The sequence below is a fragment of the Aethalodelphis obliquidens genome, unplaced genomic scaffold, assembly GCF_003676395.1.
Source record: "Aethalodelphis obliquidens isolate GAN/ISIS:26980383/991018 unplaced genomic scaffold, ASM367639v1 scaffold15, whole genome shotgun sequence".
Classification (NCBI taxonomy): Eukaryota; Metazoa; Chordata; class Mammalia; order Artiodactyla; family Delphinidae; genus Aethalodelphis; species Aethalodelphis obliquidens.
Genome location: NW_020837959.1, coordinates 10703593 through 10725818, shown reverse-complemented (window position 1 = coordinate 10725818; position 22226 = coordinate 10703593). Strand labels below are relative to the sequence as shown.

General features: G+C 43.0%; 1 protein-coding gene and 1 long non-coding RNA gene across 9 annotated transcripts in view; both read left to right on the top strand.

Moving 5' to 3' along the window:
• Nucleotides 1–22226, top strand: part of CLYBL (citramalyl-CoA lyase) — a 255557-nt gene that overhangs the window by 164659 nt on the left and 68672 nt on the right. The window lies entirely within an intron of this gene.
• On the top strand, nucleotides 9645–13627 carry LOC113625400 (uncharacterized). Its single transcript, XR_003434658.1, has 3 exons — nucleotides 9645–9748; nucleotides 10407–12858; nucleotides 13521–13627. It is a non-coding gene; the product is annotated as an uncharacterized LOC113625400 (long non-coding RNA).

Sequence of the window (22226 nt, the reverse complement as noted above, 5' to 3'; positions counted from 1 at the left end):
TTATATTCTGCTTTTTTATTGCTACAAAAGTCTTTGTATTTATTATTTTAATAGATGTATATATGCATCAAGTGGTTACATTTCAATTAAGTTAACCATTCCCCTGCTACTGAAAACTTAGATTGTCTCCAGTTTTTCACTGTAGTTTATAATATAGTTATTATATAATTTTATTGTATAATTATTATATAACTTAAAATTTTATAATTTTAGCAATAAAGCATTTCATCTATATAACTTTGTCCTTCTTAGACTTTTTTTTTTTAAGACATTTCTTTATAATATCTTTCTAGGACTAGGATTACCAGATCAATGGGTAGAAACTTTTTTTTTTTTTTTTTTTTTTTGTGGTACGCGGGCCTCTCACTGTTGTGGCCTCTCCCGCTGCGGAGCACAGGCTCTGGACGCGCAGGCCCAGCGGCCATGGCTCACGGGCCCAGCCGCTCCGCAGCATGTGGGATCCTCCCGGACCGGGGCACGAACCCGCATCCCCTGCATCGGCAGGCGGACTCCCAACCACAGCACCACCAGGGAAGCCCAGAAACATTTTTATGGCTTTTGTTATATATTGTCAAATTATTTTATAGGGAGATGTATAAAAAATTACTTTTCAAAGATTAATAATGCATTTTCAAAAGCAGTATTGGAGTGTACCAATGTCTCCACATTAAGTATTACTTTTAACTTTGTTTTACTATTTTTAGTACCTGTAAAATTATGCTTTATTGTAGCTTTTTTTAAAATTACTTGCATGGTTTTCATGTGTTTAGTAAGTGTATTTCCACATGTATTTTGTTTCTTTTCTTTTTTTATTTTTTGGCCATGCCTAGCAGCTTGTGGGATCTTAGTTCCCCAACCAGGGATTGAACTTGGACCACGGCAGTGAAAGCGAGGAGTCTTAACCACTGGACCACCAGGAAATTTCCTGTATTTTGTTTCTTTACACCCTTTGCCCAGTTATCTATTGGGTGACTTTAGCAGTTTTGCATTAAAATGAAGACATTAGGTGCCAGAAGCAAAGATGGATTCAGTTCTCACCTGTGTTCCTTCTTAATCTTGAGCAAGTTATATTTAATTTCATTAAGCCTCAGATTTTTCATTTTTAAAAACAGAAACAATAATAGTACCTACCTCAGTGGATTATTGCAAAGATTAAATGAGGTAATGTATATGAATCAGTTTAGTACAGTGTTTGGCACATAGAACATGCTCAATTAATATTAAACATCTTTCTTCTTATTACTTCAAGTCATCCCCCTACCTAATTTCCTTCTCTTCTTTATCATCTTCTATTTCTTTTTTTTTTTTTTTCCCATTACCTCTCACCCTTGGGTGATTGAGCTGCTGGGAGTCAGAGGTAAGGTGGTGGAGTTGTGCAGGGCCAGCCCTGCCATCGTGTTCACACACAGGCGTGATCTGATCTGGCTAAACAGCGTTTTCACTCCAAATGTCTGTGCCTGCATTCTTATGTTAAGTGGGTGGATGGTGAACAGTGGAAATGCAGAGCTGGAAGGATGTACAGAGACCCCATTTTCGCTGCCCTGTTCTTCTAATGAATGCTTCCCATTAGAGCTGGCATTCGCCCAGGATTGTTGAGGTAGAGTTACCCTACTTGCAAGGATGTTCGAGGGAAAAAGGAGCCTCCTCATCCCCAGCCAGTTCCGGCTCCACTGTTGCAGCTGCAAACTACATCTGGCTGTTTCTCCTCAGAGAGAGCAAGGAGGGGCAGAAGGTCCAGTCCATGTCTCTTTAGCACCTAGTACTCGACAGGCACTTTATATAAGCTGTCTTACTGAGACTTGAAAGAAGTTTGACAACTTGCCCCAAGACCACCAAGTGATTCCAAGGCCTATACTATCCACTACATAACTCATCTGCATGTTAGTCATTATTCATGTATTTGAAGATATATTGCAGTGTATATTTTTATAGTAGAAAGAAATTCCTTTTCTTGCATCCTTATTTCTCATTCTTTCTTTTTGTCTGTTTTTGTTTTTAATTTTCTATATTTTCACCTTGAGACCAGACTTTTTTTTTTTTTTTTGCAGTACGCGGGCCTCTCACTGTTGTGGCCTCTCCCGTTGCGGAGCACAGGCTCCGGACGCACAGGCTCAGCGGCCATGGCTCACGGGCCAAGCCGCTCCGCGGCATGTGGGATATTCCCGGACCGGGGCACGAACCCATGTCCCCTGCATTGGCAGGCGGACTCTGAACCACTGCGCCCCAGTGGGAAGTCTGGGAAGCCCCAGACCCATTATTTTCATAAAGATTCTGACTCTTAGTAGCTATAGGATTCCACTCTGATTTAGGTGCTTCTCCTCTGGGCTCCCAAGAATTAGGCTCATGCCCCAGCATGAGTATGACTAAGCCACAAAGGTCTGATTTGATGCAAAATCCAGTTGGGTAGCATTAAAGTATCTATAAGAACTAGAACCCAGCACACCCATGTTCATAGCAGCATGATTCGTAATAGCCAAACTTTAGTAATAACCCAAGTGTCCATGACAGGTAAATAAACAAAATGTGGTATAGCCATACAATGGAATAGTATTCAGCCTTTAAAAAGGAAGGAAATTCTGACACTTGCTCAGCATGTATGAATTTTAAAGATATTATGCTAAGTGAAATGGGCCAGTCACAAAGGACAAATGACTGTATGATTCTACTTATGTGAGGCACCTAGAGTAGTCAAAGTCATAGAGACAGGAAGTGGAATGGTGGTTTCCAGGGGCTAGGGGGAGGATGAAATAGAAAATTATTATTTAATGGGTACAGAGTTTCAGTTTGGGAAGATGAGAAAAGTTCTGGAGATGGATGGTGGTGATGGTTGCACAGCCATGAGAACTTACTTAATACCAGTAAAATATTAAAAAGGGTTAAAATGATAAATTTTATGTTAGGTATATTTTACCACAATAAAATATTTTTTTAAAGAAAAAAATATTGGGGCTTCCCTGGTGGCGCAGTGGTTGGGGGTCCGCCTGCCGATGCAGGGGACATGGGTTCGTGCCCCGGTCTGGGAGGATCCCACGTGCCGCGGAGCGGTTGGGCCCATGAGCCGTGGCCGCTGGGCCTGTGCGTCCGGAGCCTGTGCTCCACGACGGGAGAGGCCACAGCAGTGAGAGGCCCGCGTACCGCAAAAAAAAAAGAAAAAATAATTGGGACTCAACCAAGAATATGAAGAACATGAAAAGAGGTTAGTTGAAAAAAGTTACAGCAACTTGGGGGAGAAGGTCACAACTCAAAGGAGAGGAAAGAATTAGGTTAGATTGTAATTTAGATTTAAGAAAACCAACTCTATCTAAAGGATAGGAACTGGAAATTCCCCATTGTCGTAGCAACCATAAGAGGGCTCAGGATCCTCTTGGCAAAGAAAGAATCACCTGGGCTTATGTGTGCCTGGAGGTCATCTTTGGTCTATAGGAAACATCAGTCCCCACAGACATTATCAGTAATTTAAGATTTACAAGCACTGTTGAAGAATTTGGAAGGTTTTGCTTGTTAGGTCAAGCATTTGAAGCACTTAAAAAGAAAATAAAATTATTAAATTCATAAATACAGGTTTTAAAGTTTAAGGGAATTTAATAAAGCTGTAAATGGCACCAGTTGAGACTTGAACTTATTTAAATCTCTTCAACTTGAATTAATCCATTTTCTTTATAAACAGAATAATAAGATTGTAGGCCAAACACAAAGGCCTAAGGAAGATAGATGTTTTAAACTGGTAATTTTTAAAACCAAAGTAACCTACATGGTCTTTTCTGTGCACAAAAGCTGCCCTCAGACATTTAAAAAATTTATGACTGCTCCAATTCTAGAGCTCTACTCCACAGCATAGTTGCTGATTTATCTGTGAGTTTCTTCTACTAGTACACAGACTCCTTGAGGCCACAACCATGTTTGTGTCCTAAACACTTCGTACGGCTCCAGGCACGAAAAAGGCACTCAACAGATGGTTGAAGGAGGTGGCTTATGGGGAAAAGATATGCTTGAATTTATCCAGGTGCTATGCTTGTTAATTTTGTACACACATAACTCCCAGGTACCTGCAACAACTTCTGTTTTGATATCTATGCAGATGTTTGCTGGATGAAGCCATCCACTTAATTTAATGGATTGCCATAAATACATTATATAACAAAGATAATTGAGCAAAGAAATTATGAGGACCATTGTTATTTTTATTTTCCCCCTAAGGACCCTATGCAGTAGTGTCTACACAATGGGTACCCAATCCGCATTTGCCCACGTGCTCTCCCGAGAAAGAAAAATGTTACTTTTGTGAGACTCCCTTCCTTGAATGGCCAGTGTCACACAGAAGACTGTACTCTGCCATGCTGAGCTTGTGATCACATCTTTGGAGTTCAGAGGCACCGCATTTGGATAAAAGCATCAAGGATTCAAGCTTGGTAACAAAAGAGAGGGCTCCCAAAGCATCTTGTGAAAGTTGAGAGGAGTCCTTTTTCTGAGTCAGGAGCTGTGTCATCATGCATGGTTTCCTCTTCTGGCACCTTTCCCCTCGTGGTGGGACAGATCATGAAGTGAAGAAAGGGGCGGCTATAGTCCCTTGGCTGACACACTGTTAGTGATTAGTTGTTTTCAGCAATTATGCCCTTCCATCCAGGGTGTGACGGCTGGCACCTCTGGTAATGAGATGATTTCCAGGGCTTGCATGTTTAAGGCTCTGCCGGCTTCCTCTTGGCCTTCGCTTGCTGTGCTCCTTGGCAGCTTCAGAGTTTACTGACGTTATTAACCAACGTGACATGTTCCTCTTGGCCGACACGGAAATTCAGGGAAGACACGCCAGTCTGCCATGAGACAGGGCCCTTGGAGCTTCAGGAGAGAAACATGGAGCTGGGTGTAGCCCCACAGCAGACTTGCCCCCAGGGAGTAAGAGACACAGGCTCGTCATCCGGACTCTCAGGAATAACCCTCACCCAAATTTGCTGGCAATTGGAAATTTCTACTGTGTGCTGGAGTAACATGGGAGCTTTTCTCTTAGATAGGCGTAGCATAGTTGGTGAAGGTAGGCATACCAGCTAGAAAAATGATTCACTTGGTAACTCATCAAGTAATTATTGAGAAACCACTATCTGGCAAGAGATTGCTAGTGCTGGAGGTGAGCAAAGAAAATGCAGTCCCTCCGCTCACAGAGCTTATGTGCTGGAGAGAGGGACAGACATCAGTCTGGTGGCCACCGCAGCTAATGTGTAGTTGTGATAAATGTGATAGATGATGGGAAGACAAAGTACAACTGCTATGAGGGTATAAAACAGGACTCCAGCCTGAAGAGAAGGAGTCCTCATGGAAATGACATTTGAACTAGGATCCAAAGGCGATAACTAGACTAAGGGTGGGATACAGGGGGAAATGGAGCGGAAAGCCTTGTGGGCAAGAGGAGAGGCACATGCAAAGGCCCAGGAGCAGCAAGAAGCCTGTGAAAAGGTCGTGTGGCTGGAGTGCCCAGAGCCCAGGAGTCATGCAGGATGAGGCCAGACAGGTGGCATGAGCTGGGTGATGCAGGACCAGGTGCCACAGCCAGGACTACACATGTATTCTAAGGACAGTGGAAGGCCACTGAGGGTTTTAAGCAGCAGAGATGGGTGTCTTACAGAATATTATTCTGAATGCAGTGGAATGGACTGGAGCCAGGCCAGGGTGGATGGGGAGGCCATCCGCACGCCATCACAATGGTCAGTGGGAAGAAATGAGGTGATGAGGGATACAGAGGACATTGGAGACAGGATTCTCCTCCCTCCCCTCCCTTCTCCTCCCCCTCCCTCCCTCCTTCCTTCCTTCCTTCCTTCCCTCCCTCCTTCCCTCCTTCCCCTCCAAACCTATCCGCTCTCTCTGCTCCAAAAGGCAGAAATGCGTTCTTTTTCTTAGAAGATCTTTACAGTTTTCTAAGTAAAATTCCATCCTCCTGTCTCTGTGGGGGAAATTCCTCAAAGAAACAGTGGCCTACAATTCTATGCCAGATGACAGAATTTAGGAAAGCCATGTTCAGTTCTGAAGAAGCAAAGGGCTTTCTCACAAACGCAGTAGACCTCCTTTGCCACTCCAAAAGCCCTCCTTCCAGGCCCATTAGAACCCCCAAAGTGATCTGATTTTCATCAATCCCAAAGCCAGCCAAGCAAGGTCACGTTTACAGGACTCCCTCCCGGCACCAGTCCAGAAAACAATAAAAACAGATGCAAGCCCTGCTGTGGTACAGAAGCCCACTTTGGAAACCAGGGGGTCAAGTGCCCATTATCCAGGTAAGCAGGCTCTCCATGGGAGACCAGAAGTGCACGTCGACATGCCAAGTGGAGAGGAGCTGGAAATCACAGGCGCCACCTGGGAAAGGAGGCCTCAGCCAGGCAGTACTAATAAAACCGGACAATGCCACGGAGCTGGCGTGGCTAAGCCAGGAGCGAGGGAAGGATAGACTGGGGGAGGAAGGGCCTCCCTTCCTCCAAAATCAATATCCCTGTTAACTTGGGCAGAAGAAAATCTGACAGCTCTGGAAACCTGCCCATCTGATGAGAAGGAGGAAGCTGAGAAGCGGCTGGAGCCCGAGAAAGCCCAGAGATGCAGGCGCGATCAGCTGCCCGTTGGGGACCTGGTGGCAAGTCCACTCTGCACTGCTTTTACCAAAGCCCAAGAAGACAGGTGCTGCTGCCAGTCCCCACACGACTTCCCCAGCTGCCTCATAACGTGCCTGCCCCTCCGGTGATCCCAGCTGGATCTGTGTTATAAAAGATCCAAGAAACAAACAGGGCAGTCAGCTTCTGAACCCAAGTTCCCTGAGGTCTGGCCATTGTCGGGCCATTCCATTTTCTATCTGGGCTATAACTGAGAGGCAGCTGGCATAACCGAAATCTACAGAGAAACCGAAGTCTGGCCAAGAAAATTCTAGTGACCAACCACCCTTTTATTGATAAAGTGATACTATCTGACTGGCCCATGATACTTATTTAAGGCCACTTGTGTGAGGAGGAGAGTATGAATCCACAATCCTTCATCCACATTTCCAAAATCCAAAGAGCTCTGAATGCCAAAAATTTTATTGTAAGTTTTCAGCTGACCCACTTGACAGCAAAACCTGCCCTAAACTGACATAGGGTGATTTGTCGACTCCATCCCCTAAGGGGATGTGACTAGTCCTACATTTTGCTCCAGGTTTCCGGCTGGGGTGATGTAAGATAAACTGCCTGAGTAACCTTTTGCCTTTCCAAAAACTTCTTCATTCTAAAATTCTTCATTCATACCTTTGAGAAAGTCTGTTGTGTTTCCATTTCCTTGAAAACTAACACAAGAATGGACACCTATTAGTTGCCAGATAAATGTTATCTGTTGAATAAAATGCTTATCACAAATCTTAAAAAAAAAAAATACCTTTGTCTCCCAGGTTTTCTAGTGAGGGATTGTAAACTTGTATTGTTATGGGTTTGAGGACTTGTGGTCTAGTAGATAATCAGGAAATCCAAGGGCAGACTAAATAGAGCCCTTTGCACTATAAATATTTAATAGCCATATAGATGTTTGGGGTTGATGGAATTGCAGAAATTCACTCTTACATAGTCTGAGTCCAAATTTCAATGGAGACAGCATGTGGTGAAAAAAGCATTGGTTTGGGAGTCAGAAGGTGCCTGGGCCATTATTAATGACCCTTGTGGCCTTGGGCAAGACTTTTCTCCTCCCTGGATCTCATCCATAAAATGAAAGACTTGGACAAGATGATCCCTAAGAACTCTTTGTGTTTTTATATTCCATAATTCCATGAACTACCCGCAGGAGGGATAAGGAGCTGGGTAGCAAGAAGCTCAGATAAGGCCTCAAAGAGGGAAAAGCAAGAACACGGTTGCATGTTCCGGTCCATTACTAGGGATGGAAATAACACAGCCAGTCAACTGGGGTTGGGCAAATCATGCCACCATTTATGGGACTGTTCACAGACTCTTGGTGCTGGGTGATCAATACGCCCAGGACACTGGATGATAACAGGCCTGGCAATGAGTGAGGCTGGGGAGGATCCCTGTCATGCCGAGGCTGTGACATTGCATTCTGCTGAAATCAATTTGGCTCCGTTTCATGCATACCTAGCAGATTTACCAGATTGTGAAAATGAATGTTTTCTATGCGCGTGGCTGATTTTTGCATGCATCTGTTCACTCATCTAAACCTTAGTTACATGCTGCTTGGAGAATGAAAGGCTATAATTTCTTCTTTTTGAAGCAGGAGTGGTAGAGGCACCATGATTTCTGCTTTATGGATCTGCGCCAGAATGGTGCACCACTTTTCTTCTTATCGTCTCAGAAAAAAATGAAGTGATGTGTCTGTATTTTCTACTGGATTTGCAAATGATCCTGACTTTAATGGGAGTCCAGTGCCTGAGAAGATGGTCTTCAGAATGTAAATATCCAGTGGAATGCAAACATGAGTATTTATATCATTTTCATGTGACATTAATAAGCCCTTGATGGCTTGTCATGTTTCCATTTTAGATGACAGTGCTTCCTTCAGATGTCAGTGGTCAGGCTCAAGGACAGTGATACTAGTATTTATTTAGTGCTTTGCATTTCTGGGATGCTTTTATCACCCTTAATTAGTAAACCACAAATAATTTCTGCTCCATAGCTTAGTGCTATAGTCTTCAGTGTTCATGAGGACAGTATGCTCTAATGACTAATAAGTAGGATGGATTTTGGAATCAGTCAGACTCAGATTTGGACTCTGACTTACTGGGTGTCTGTCCCTCATCAAGCCTCCACGTCCTCCTCTGTAAAATGGAGACAGCGGCAGGCTTATCACAGAGTGGGTTTGAAGATTAAATCAGAATGTGCATGTCAACTGCATAACCTAGTGCCTGGCCCACAGTAAGTGCTCGATGTATCTTACCTGACACTAGATGACGGCCACTTTGCTGTCCCCAAGTCCTCCAGTGCCTGGGAATCATATTATAGCACAATACTTCCTAAAACGGAAAAATCCATAGGCCATAGTAGGGACCAAAGTCCCGCCACCTTTCCTACTCCCTCCCCCCTTCCTTTTCAAACTGCTAGAACCTGTCTATTCTTCTTACTTTATTTTGCAGAGAAATTTGGTTTTTGTTGTCTCACTCCTGGTCTGTCTCAGCCTTGCCCTGAGGGCTCTTTCCACTAGCAAATAGCCCAACCAGTTTTTGTTTATTTGTTTTTAAACAAACAGGAGTAGTTCTTTCTACCCTTAGCCTTTCTATACTAATTTTATTAAAGGCAATTATTAAAATAAAAATTTTTTATAAGACAGTTTTCTCCCTGAAGAATTCTGACACCAGCTCTTAAGTTACCCTTTCCTCCCTCCTCACCATGTAGATATTATGGGTTACTGCAAGTTCTGGTTCAAGGGCTGGCAAACCCATTGGAAAAGTAAGGAACTTACCCAGGTCTTAGAGTCAGAAACAGAGACTGAACTCAGAGCATGGGAATTGAGCCTCCTAGACGTTCCTTTTTCCCAAAAGCAAGGTTTCTTCTTTCAAACATTGCAATAAAAAGTTGGGAAAGAGTGAGCCAGGGTGGGGCTCCTGAAGCCCAGGTTTCTCTAGTGGCCCCTGGGCAGCATACCCGGCCTGGGTCATCCTACTCTGCCTCTTGGGGTGGCACTTCAGACCCAACTGCTCACCAGGACACTTAGGATCACCCCATGGAACGGTCAGGAGCAGCATTCCCAAGAATAAAGGTTAGAAGTCACAATCCCAAAAGGGACCTGAAACCCTGCAAGCAGCAAGGTACAATTTGTGCGTGTGGATGGGTGTGTAGAGGCATGTGTGTGTGTTGCGTCTCTGGGGGGGTGATGTGTTTGTGTGTGTAGATGGTGTGTATGGATGGGTGTGTGTGTGTGAGGGGGTGTATGGCGTGGATGAGGGAATGGGTGAACCTTACGAAGTTCAGAGCAGGCCTATAAGCAGAGTAGCCTGGCAGCATTTACTATAGGTACGATTATCCATTCTTACTTCAGTAGTTTCTAAACTATAGCCAACCAGCATAACATAATAATGATGTTTATAATGATTAGCTCAGTATTTACCAAGTGCCTAAATGTTCAAAGCATTGTGCTAGTTAGTCTTGGCAGGGGACAAAGAAATATAAAATAGCAATTTTATTTTTCTCATTGTCCGATTTAAGCTCTGGCTATAACTTAGATGTTTGACACAAACAACACTCACCAAGCCCCACCAAGTTCCAATTAGATCTTGTAATTTGTCCTGGTTTGAAATGATTTTTCACCAAATGAAAACATTAACATCAAAAATGCCAAATTTGGGACAGATACCTGTTTTTCAGGATGTAACCCCAAAATAGTATTTTAATGTGCTGTGTAAGGTGTTTTTGCTTGAAAATAGCTCCCAATGTCTGTGTCCTTCCTTTTGTTGGTCACAGCCACAGTGGAAGAGATCTGAAAAGTGGGGCAAGAGCCGAGTAAAAACAGGCCGCAAAGAAGATGAATATGCCAACGCTTTTCTGGTGCCTTCTGGCTGGGATTTCATGGGAAGTGATGGGGGTCTCTTAATGTATGTGACAGGTAGGATTTGCTTTTCTTTCTACCCGTCGACAATGGGATAATGCTTAAGCAGAGATGTGAGTGACACTGGAAATATAAGGGCCATGTAATTCTGTAGGCATTTGTTTATTCTTTCTCAGCCAAGTCAGCTCTTAGCCAAATTCTCTTGCTCAAGAACCTGGATTTATACCTGGTTTATACCTGGTATTTCCTTCCCAGGGATGATTTTCATTGAGAATGTAATGTGTTTCCTAAAAAGAATTCGATTGTATATTGGTTGTACTTAAATGTAGAACAGCTGTCTTCTGTTTAGATTTCCACACATAAATCTTTATCTTTAGTGCATGTGTGTGTTTGTGTGTGTGTGTGAGAGAGAGAGAGAGAGAATATGAATGAGAGATGAAAATGTAGGTACTGACCTAAGCTAGAAAGACCTGGGTTTCCAGTTCTTGCCCCACCTCTTGTTAGATGTGGGTATTTGTGTGGTAGAGATCAGCCAGCTGTTCACCAAAACCTGCTTCTGCTTCCTCCTGGCACACAGATGATATTTTTGAGCCTCCTGTGCAGTTACATATTGCCATGTGATTAAACTTTGACCCACAGAATGTACATGGAAGTGATGTGTACTTCCATCCCTCACCCACAGAAACTTTTCTCTATCCTCCATGTTCTTTCTCCTTGTTGACTGTTAATAGCCAGAGAAAGACTTTGGACGTTGTGGGTTAAGATGAGAGCCACTGACAGGCTGGGTCCCTGAAGACACAGCCTCGCAACTCCACCCCACCACAGACTAGTTTTGACATGAATAAGAAAGGAACTACCAGTGTGTTAAGCCCCTGTGACTGTGGGTGTCTGTTATAGCAGCTCACACCGCTAAAACATGAGGTCTACCCTCTTCAGTTTCTATAGCTGAAAGGTAGAATTTGCTTTTTGAAAAGCTCCACTTAATCCCCTTGAGATCAAAATGTGATGTGTGTAAAAATACTTTCTTTATTCTGTGTTCTTCCCCATGCATTTTTACTCAGTTGCAGTAATGGTTTAAATATAATTTTATATTTAGCTCTTTTTCACTTAACACACCACAAGCATTTTTCCACATCGCCACAGTCTTCCTAATTATAAATGTTAATGACTGCTTAATATTCCATCGAGCTGATGTCCCATAATTGTCTAAAACGAGTGTGAGATGCTGCTGTTATACCCTGCTTTGAGAAAATCCAACTTATCAAAACCGTTAAATCAGGGGGGTAGCTACTAAAGTGAAAGAAATTTTTACTCATCAAAAGAATTCTCTGCAAGGGACTTTTAAATACCGAGTTCCCCTTGTGTTTCTTTAAGTATAATTTAAATTACAAAAATGTAATACACCCTCAGCCACCTACTATGCAAAGCAAGATACTTGTATTTAATATATACAAATTTTGACATGTGCATTCAGTAGCTGCTGGTTGCAGAGAATCCCAGCTTCCCTAAAGCAGACCTGATCCAGGTGACCTTTCCTGAGTGTTGGACCTCCTCCACTTGCCATGGTCTAACCAGGCTCTGAAGACCATGGTGGGGGTGGGGTGAGAGGTTGCATTCATGGGCGCTCACACTTATATTGCATCCATTGTTTTTGCACATGCCCACATTTTAAAAATCGTGTCTTAACTGCAAAAACAATATAACAGCAATAATAGAATAAGAGAAATGGAAAAAATCACTCAGAATTTTTTCACAGTGACAGTAGATGTGCTGCTTCAATATACTTTGTTTACCTTGCCCATATGCACACATAATTTGCCTAGCTGTTTTCATCTGTGTTCAGTTTGTTTCCTCCTTCCATCATGTAACCCTATACATTGTCACATTTTTTCATAGTCTCAATATTAGTACAAAACTCCTGTACTAGCTCAACTCTCACCATTGGAGTAGTCACTATAACAACTTGCAGAAACTTTTAACACAGCATTCGCCATCTTGATCAAAATTGCAACATGGGTTTTTATGTGTGTACTGGCAAAAATTTAGGTTTTGTATGGATTCAGATCAGAGGATCAGAGCATGTTCAACTGTATCCCGGCTGAGATCACACTGCATGTCATTTAAACGGGTGTGTTATCACTAATGTCCAATCCATCTCATGTTATTGTCTTCCAAGAGAGGTCCCTTAGCATGTAGTTACATTGTTTATGTACATTACCATACATGTTTAATATGGCATAGAAGGAAAACATAAGTTGTATCCACTACTATACAGTCTCATGTACTGTAACAAATACACCCATGAGTGCTCATTCATTGTTAAATAATTATAATCAGTGTTTTAAATCTTTTACATTATGTACAAAATACTTGGTGGGTTGTTATATGGGCAGTTAAACTGGGTGGGGTTTTTTTTGGCCGCCCCACACGGCATGTGGGATCTTAGTGCCCGGACCAGGGGTCGAACCCTCACCCCCTGCAGTGGAAGCTCGGAGTCTTAACCACTGGACCACCAGGGAAGTCCCAGCAATTAAACTGTTAAAAATGTTTTCTGAAGGTTTTTGGGTGGGCTGAGAACATCATACTTTTGGTTCCATTCATAATGATGGAATATAAGCTCTTGCCATCCAAAAACTTGCTACCTGGCCATTTTCAAGGGATGGGTTAGATTTTGGGTGTTGAAGGGTATCTATGTTTATCCGTATCCCTTACTAGGCTCTGAGCATCTTAAAGACAGGAACTATAATGTATTCATCTTTGGGTGCCCAGCATCTAACACTGTACCTGGCACTTAATTGGTTTAATTCACATTTTTCTGTAAATAAATGAATGAACAGATACCATTTATCCAAAATTGCTCCTGTTTTTGGATGAGCATATCAATAATTTTCATTTTCTATGGAAAATCAGGGTTGTTGTGCTCCCTAAAGGGCATAGCCAAGGAATTTTTGTGTGTGTTACAAGACAGCACCAAGGCACTGCATGTGTGTAGATCCTTCTTCTCCCCCTGCTTTCCTAGGTATGGCCTAGCCCAGTGGCATTGACCTCAGGCTCACAACAACCTGGTTCCCCTCATAGAAAGCACACTGCCAGACTTCCCTGGTGGTGCAGTGGTTAGGAATCCGCCTGCCAATGCAAGGGACACGGGTTCAAGCCCTGGTCCGGGAAGATCCCACATGCCGCGGAGCAACTAAGCCCATGTGCCACAACTACTGAGCCTGCGCTCTAGAGCCTGTGTGCCACAACTGCTGAGCCTGTGCTCTAGAGCCCACGAGCCACAGCTGCTGAGCCCACGTGCCACAACTACTGAAGCCCGTGTGCCTAGAGCCCGTGCTCCACAACAAGAGAAGCCACTGCAATGAGAAGCCTGCACACCGCAACGAAGAGTAGACCCCGCTCGCCACAACTAGAGAAAGCCCGTGCACAGCAACAAAGACCCAATGCAGCCAAAAATAAATGAAATAAAATAATTTAAAAAACAAAAAATAGAAAAGAAAGCACACTGCCTTTGTATTCTACTATGGATGGGTTGTGAAGGAGTGAAAAATAAATCCCTAGTGAGCTTACAGTCTTCTTAGACAGAAAAAATGGCACATCCATTTCCTGGAAATATTCCTTTTGAGACCTGCAGGCTGGAGATCAAGGAGGAAGCCAGAGCATAAGTGGGGAAAGTGTCTGTATTAGACCTCAGTGATTCAAACCTCCCATATACACACCATTGCCTAGTTCCCTCCTGCATTGATTCTGATTTGGGCCATGTGGCTTGCCTTGGTCAGGGGAACATATTGGGGCTTGCCCTTCTGGAACTCTGCCACCTCACAATGGATCCCTGGCTCCTTGCTTGAGACGTATGGCCCTAATGATAGCCTGCACTAATACTAATAATCAGACAGGTGAGTGGGGCCGTCTTAGATCATCCAGCCCCAGTCAAGCCACCAGATAACTGGATGCACATAAACAAACCCCAGTGGGACCAGCAGAAGAACCACCTGGTGGGCCAGGGCAAATTCTGACCCACAGAATCTTGAGCAAATAAAATGGTTGTGGTTGTAAGCCACTAGGTTTTGAGGTGGTTTATTACACAAATATGGTACCCACACCATCAAGTCCAAATGAGTAGGTAAGACTGTAAACAGGAGAGCAAAACAGCAGGACTGGCGGCTGGCAGGCTTAAAACTAGGACAGGATCAGAGTCAAGAAAATGATTCAGAAGTAAGGCTGAGACTAACTCATGAAAGTTGAATGTCTTAGTCTGTGTTGGTGCCTCTTAAAAGAGCCAGTCTCAACAAGATCAAGTGCATCATGCTGACAAATCAGACCAATGGGCCTTAGTAAGTGGTGATCATGGATTTGTGCTGATCTGTCCACATGCTGTAGCCCAGTTTCCATTCAGACAAGGTACATGTCTGCAGTGAGCAGAGGAGTAAGGTATGGTCCATGTGCTCAGAGAGAGGTCACAGCTCTGACCTGATTAATATGGTGCCCTACCCACTACATAATTGTGCCTCAGAGTGCTGAGGGGTCAGGGAAACATAGCTGATTATGGGTTTCCTTTTTGTTGCCATAAAGCTCTTAGAGAAAATCAGACCTTCCTGCCCCTCCCCAAGTCTTGCTCCCTAGAATGAACTACTTTCAACTTTTTTCACTTTCTTGCTGTTTCTAAATAGCATGTTTATACTATTCTTGATTTTTCAATTTTATATATTATCTGGTGACCTCTTTTTATGTAAGATAAGGATTGAGCTCTCTCACTCCTCTCCCTTATCCGCATTTTTCCACTATAAATATAAAATGTTTTAGGATCATATCAATATTCAATGTTTACTTAATGTGTCTAAGTAGGTATTTTCACAACTGAGTCATATGGCTTACTGTGATTATATTTGCTTTCTTGTTTTTCCTGAAATTAATAATTGCTTTGGTTTTATTTATTTAATCTTTAAAATTTATTAACTAAAGTCCATAAATTTTTTTTTCAGAGTATTTTTTTAAATTTATTTTTGGCTGTGTTGGGTCTTCATTGCTGCGTGTGGGCTTTCTCTAGTTGTGGCGAGCAGGAGCTACTTTTCGTTGTGGGCATGGGCTTCTCGTTGCATTGGCTTCTCTTTGCAGAGCATGGGCTCTAGGCGCATGGGCTTCAGTAGTTGTGGCACATTGGCTCAGTAGTTGTGGCTCGCAGGCTCTAGAGCGCAGGCTCAGTAGTTGTGGCGTGGGCTTAGTTGCTCCGTGGCATGTGGGATCTTCCCAGAGCGGGGCTCAAACCCGTGTCCCCTGCATTGGCAGATGGATTCTTAACCACTGCGCCACCAGGGAAGCCCCTAAAGTCCATAGTTTACATTAGGATTCACTCTTTGTGTTGTACAGTTTATGGGTTTTGACAACTGCATAATATCATTTACCTACAATTACAGTATCATGCAGAATAGTTTTATTACCCCAAAAATCCCTTCTGGTCTGTTCATCCTGCTCCCAGTGAACCCCTGGGAGCCACTGATCGTTTTACTGTCTCCATAGTTTCGCGTTCTCCAGAATGTCATATAGTTGGAATCAGACTGGCTCCTTTCACTTAGCAACGTGCATTTAAGTTTACTTCAGGTCTTTTTGTGGTTTGATAGCTTTTCTTTTTATTGCTGAATAGTATTCCATTGTATGAGTGTACCACAGTTTGTTTATCCTTTCACCTATTGAATTTGCTTTATTTTCTACATCTCTCTCACTAAATCAGTCCCAAACTCTCCAACAGAGTTGCTGTCTACCACTCCAGTCTTGTGCTGGTTACTCACTAAATTGTTATCTGGGAGCTTCCCTTCCTATCTGGGAAGTCCTTTGATTTAATTCCTGAGTTGGATATTCTGTTTACAGGATCTCATGTGTTTTTCTTTCTTGGTTTGTTCCCTCATTTTAATGGAGTATATCCATTATTAAATGCCTCAGAAAGGATACATGGGAGATAATTTTTTTAAAAGATTTGGCGTGTCTGCAAGTCTTTATTCTATCCTCATAGATCAGACTTTTCTAGACCTAAATCCTAAGAGGAAAACTAATTGACTTGCTGGTGACTTAGTATAAGCATGTTATTAAGAGATTCCTAAATGGTTAACATTCTATTATTTCTTATATCTTTGGTCTAGTTTTTCTTTTCTACTATTTTGAAGCCTTCAGACTAATAACCCCCCCACTTAATCTTTTTTTGTAAAATAGTTTGAATTGGACACACTTTATTAATTGAGCATTCGAAATGTTAACCTCTGTGCAGAGGTATATATTACAGTATGAGAATGGCTATGTTTACTTATTAATATTTCTTTCTCCACTTTTGGATTGATACAAGCACAGAATAATTAGAGTCTTTTTCTGGCAAATAAAACAGTTAATAGTTGGAAAGGTATGTTTTAGTGAAGATTGTTTATAAACACACCTCTTGCTGCCAAGATCTTAAAGTCTAATTAATTAGCATCACCCCAGCTTCGCCTTTCCTCTTCTGTCACTTGCTTTCATCTTCATTTATACATACACACTCACACAAGCACACACTTCTTATTCTCTTGCTTTCACTTTTCCTCTTTATCTCTGTCTGCACAAGTTTGCACACAGAATTGGCTTCCCTTCTAGCTGTTTTGTCCCTGAACTCCATCAAAAAATATTTTCTGCATCTCTGATTTCATCAAGATATGCCTGACTGGACTTCCCTGGTGGTGCAGTGGTTAAGAATCCGCCTGCCAATGCAGGGGACACGGGTTCGAGCCCTGCTCTGGGAAGATCCCACATGCCGCAGAGCAACTAAGCCTGTGCGCCACAACTACTGAGCCTGAGCTCTGGCGCCCACATGCCACAACTACTGAAGCCCGCGTGCCTAGAGCCTGTGCTCCACAACAGGAGAAGCCACTGCAATGAGAAGCCCACACACCACAACGAAGAGTAGCCCCTGCTCACCACAACTAGAGAAAGCCCGTGCACAGCAACGAAGACCCAATGCAGCCAAAAAATAAATAAAATAAATAAATAAATTTATAGGAAAAAAGAAAAAGATATGCCTGACTGAGAATGTCAAAACCACTGAGCAGAAGTGTTTAATCCAAAGTTGGCTCTGCCGGTGATGATCAGCTGAGGAAACGACCTCAGATTTTTTCTTAATATTTGTTAGAGTGTAAGTTTCCACTGTATGAAATAGATTCACATCCAACTTCTCATTCGCTGCTCTTCATTGTGCAGGCCTCCCACTGGTTTCCAATAGAGCTCTCTGCACCCGAGTAAGACACGGGGAGGGGAAAGGTACCTGGCCATATGTGGGAACACTGCCTCCAGCAAAGGTTTTCCATAGTAGATAGCCATTTCATGATTTAATGGGCAGTCAGATTCTGGCCACATTTATGTAACTTCATAAACTAAGGTTTGAGAGTTAAGCTGGTCACCAGCAACAAGCCCCAAAGTAGTCTAGGCAGCCAAGTGTGGAGCTAGGATCAGAAGATTGCAGCTCCTGTCCCTGCTTAGCAGCCTGATGGCTATATGACATCAGGAAAGTCTGTTAACCTCTCTGAGCCTTGGCGCCGTCATCTGTAGAATGGTGATAATACCATCTACCTCCCAAGGTTGCTGCAAGGATAAAAATAAAATAAGTGTATGTGAAAGCACTTTATAAATGATAAAGTGCCGTGTAAATGTTACTTATCATTATCTGACCTCAGAGATCAAAAGGATGCATTCTTGGGCTTCCCTGGTGGCGCAGTGGTTAAGAGTCCGCCTGCCGATGCAGGGGACACAGATTCGTGCCCTGGTCCGGGAAGATCCCACATGCCGCGGAGCGGCTAGGCCCGTGAGCCATGGCTGCTGAGCCTGCGCGTCCGGAGCCTGTGCTCCGCAACGGGAGAGGCCACAACAGTGAGAGGCCCACGTACAGCAAAAAAAAAAAAAAAGATGCATTCTTATTCCAAGTTTTTTTTTCTCTTTTGATTTAGTCCTCTTAGATGAAAGATATTTTGTGTTTAAAGTGTTTTATAAATATAAAAATTATGACAGGAAAGATGTAGAGTATAATTAGCAGGGAAGAAAGCTTATGGTTCTCTGGGATGAGAACACCCATGACTTATTGACCCAGTACAATATGTTCATAATCTCACATGTTAAGAGCACATCATGGTCAAAGGGCATACTGAGTGACTATTTGAGAACGATGGTGATGGAGAGCATGTACCAGGAACCGGTCAGTGGGCAGACAACCATTTGTGTATTGGCTGTAGTTGGAAGAACTGCTTCAGAGACACTAGTAGAACACTAGTAGAACTAGTAGAATGGAAACCATAAAATAGATTGATCTTCCTCCCCTCCATTTCGGCTTGTTTGCCAGTCCCCTGTCTGCACACCATCTGTACAAGGCTCAGGACCTGCAGCCCTCTTCCAATGGGTATCTGATGAGGAATACAGTAGAGCTATAGATCACTAGAGTATCATGCCTCAAGTGATGGATTGTGGCTTGGACCCTTCCAAAAGTGAGAAAGAAGGCTGAATCTTCATGGACTGAAGACAGCTATTATTTTTTCACAGTTTGGAAGAAAGCTACTGTGATGATCTGCTTTATGTGTCAACTTGGCTAAGCTATAGTACCCAGTTATTTAATCAAACACTAATCTAGATGTTGCTAGGAATATGTTTTGTAGATGTGGTTAACATCTACAATCATAAATTAGATAAATTACATAAGTTAGACTTTACATAAATTAGATTACCCTGTGTAATATAGGTGAGCTTTACATAAATTACATTACCTTTACAGAAATTAGATTACCCTGGGTAATATAGGTGGGCCTCATCCAATCAGTTGCAGACCTTAGAAGCAACAATTAACGTTTCCTGGAAAAGAAGTTCTGCCTTAGAACTACCACATCAACTTCTGCCCAAGTTTCCAGCCCCTCAGCTTGCCTTATGGATTTGCACTTGTCATCTTTTGAGCTATTGCTTTAAAATAAATCTATCTGTCTATTGGTCTATCTATCTATCTTCTTTTGGTTCTGTGTCTCTGGAGAGCCCTGACTGATACAGCTTCTCTCTATCCAGAGTTTGCCGGGGTTTTTTGTCTCTATTATAAACCCAGCTCTCAGCGGTCCAGGGTACAAAGTGTTTTCTTTACACTAGGAAAATCAACTGCATTACTAAAACAACAAACCATGTAAATTAATCCTAAACTATAAGCCAACTCTGATCTTAAAACCTACTAATCTTTGGTTTAACTGAAGTGCATTTTTAAAATCCTTATTGATTTTACCTTCTCAAAAGTTGTAAGTTCAAAATATCTGCATTTGAATCCCATATCTGCCTTAGTTCTTATAACTTTATAGTCTCTAACTATTCACCTAGTTGGTCTCCCCACTTGAACACATACCCATCAGTAAGGAACCTCAGTATGCCAATGAGGTGGCAGTTGTCTCTGGGTGCTAAGACAGTGGGACTGAAGTTGTAAGCTTTATATTACAGTGAAGTAGTCTTTCCTTTGACACTAAACTTGAAAGGTGATAATCTCATATTTTAAGGTTTCAGGATCACTCAGGAGTGAAAAATTCTTCCCTGTTTAAATAGTTATTTTTATTTTCAGGACCAGTCCTGGAATCCTTTACATACATTCCAGTCATTTGAACTCTGAGAATCACAGACGTTAGGAACCTCACCCCTCGCCATTCCCAGGCATACTAGTCAGGGTCTGGGTTCTGTGAGTCATTTATCACAGGCTTCGGTTTTAAGCCATTCCCAATGGGGTTACGTGTAAGCCTTTTCAACTGTCCATGACTGTGTTCCGTATACACATATCGATTGCCCTTTCTAATTCCCAGACCTGGTGCCCTGCCCTTTCTCTCTGGCTTGGGTGAAGCCACATGGAGGCACCATGCTGGCCCTTGAGGGGTGGGGAAAGAACCTGGCCCTGCTGAGCAGACGCCTCTTGATGGTAATCCTCCAGCGAGCCAAGGGCTTCCAAAGAGACTGTGAGTGTGGCCTTGTTGATGAGGAATGTAGTCACAGTCATACAAAAAAGTACCCAGTCTCTGCCTCACGACCCTATGCATGGCCCATCATCCCTGCCGCAGAAAGAAACTGGATAGGACCTCACCATAGGAGCCTGTCAGCCCTTGTCACTACTTAGCCCAGGGGCTACTCAGAATGACTGGAGGCACTCACGTCCACCCTCCACCAACTGCACGGCCCTCTCTCAGCCCTTGCCACCTGGGGAGCGCCATACCAGGCCAGGGCAATCAAGCTTGGCTTCTGCATGGTTGTGCAAAGCTCGCCATCAGCCAAGCTCCTGAAATATTTATATTTATACAGGCAGGGCTCAGATTCATTTTTAACCAACAGAAGCCATAGCAGGTTAGGTCTGGGTATGGTTTGAGAGGGTCCGTTCATCCCATGTAAGCAAACCTATCAACGATAGCTCACCTGGCTGAGAGAGCAGGGATCTCATTTACCAAAAGAGTCAAAAAGTTGGCCATTGTCACAATCTAAGCATTGGAAGAAACACACATCAGAAAATCACATCGTTTTCCCCTCCCTTTTATTCAGAGATTTGATTTCATTTATGCACAGGGAAAAGTCAAAATGCCCCTGCTGATGGGCACTCTTCTGAGGACTCAGGGCCAGCACATTGCAAGGTGAGAAAGCACAATACATGTATTTATTTTCTTTTCTTTTCTTTTTCTTTTCTTTTTTCGGTACGCGGGCCTCTCACTGTTGTGGCCTCTCCCGTTGCGGAGCACAGGCTCCGGACGTGCAGGCTCAGCGGCCATGGCTCACAGGCCCAGCCGCTCCGCGGCATGTGGGATCTTCCCAGACTGGGGCACGAACCCGTGTCCCCTGCATCGGCAGGCGGACTCTCAACCACTGCACCACCAGGGAAGCCCACATGTATATATTTTCAAAGATAGCATGACGTGACACCATAGAGCTTTTGTGGCTACCTAGTCTCTTTTGAAGAACTGTTAGAAAAACTAGATGATTGGCAAGAAAATCTATAGAAGGGAAGGAGGCAGGAAGATCCACATTTTCAGCAAAGATGGATGGGTGCACTCGAGCCTCAATTAGCACTTGTTCCCAAATATTTCAGCACACCTTAGACATGGGTTTTCTGAGAGAAAACAACTATCAAAGCCAGAGCGTTAGGTGAATGTTCCCATGGTTGTGACAGCTGTCCCCAAAGAAGCAGTTGAATTTATCTCAAAACTGAAGGTTTCACTAGCTTGTGCCTCTCATCAAATTGGTTTTGCTTGCAAATTATTTTTAAGTACTCTAAAATGGTATCATTTCCTAGTTGCAAATTATTTGGGTGTATTTTGAAACTAATTAAAAGGGAAATGTCCTATTTTGTAAAGAGCAGCATTTCTACATTTTAAACATCAGATGTTCTCTGTGGGGAGCAGGGTTTTATCTTTGTCAGTGTTGGCTGTTGCTAAGTGCATCCCAGATTGAAAATCTAAATGAAATAACTGCAAGGAAAGGCATGGGGGAAGTTTATGTTGGAAAAGCAGGAGAGAGACACATATACATATATAATACATAGACAATTTATCTGTGAATTTAAAAAGCCTTTTCATGGCATATATTTTTCTATCTTGCTACTTATTTCACTGTAAGCACTGCAAACATGGGCTGCAGAGGTGCCAGGCTCCATCATGGTGTCCAAAAATTGGCTTTGTACATATGCTAAATTAGAGATTGGATGGCAGAAGCAGTTCACGGATCCTGGATTGGCAGGGATTCCT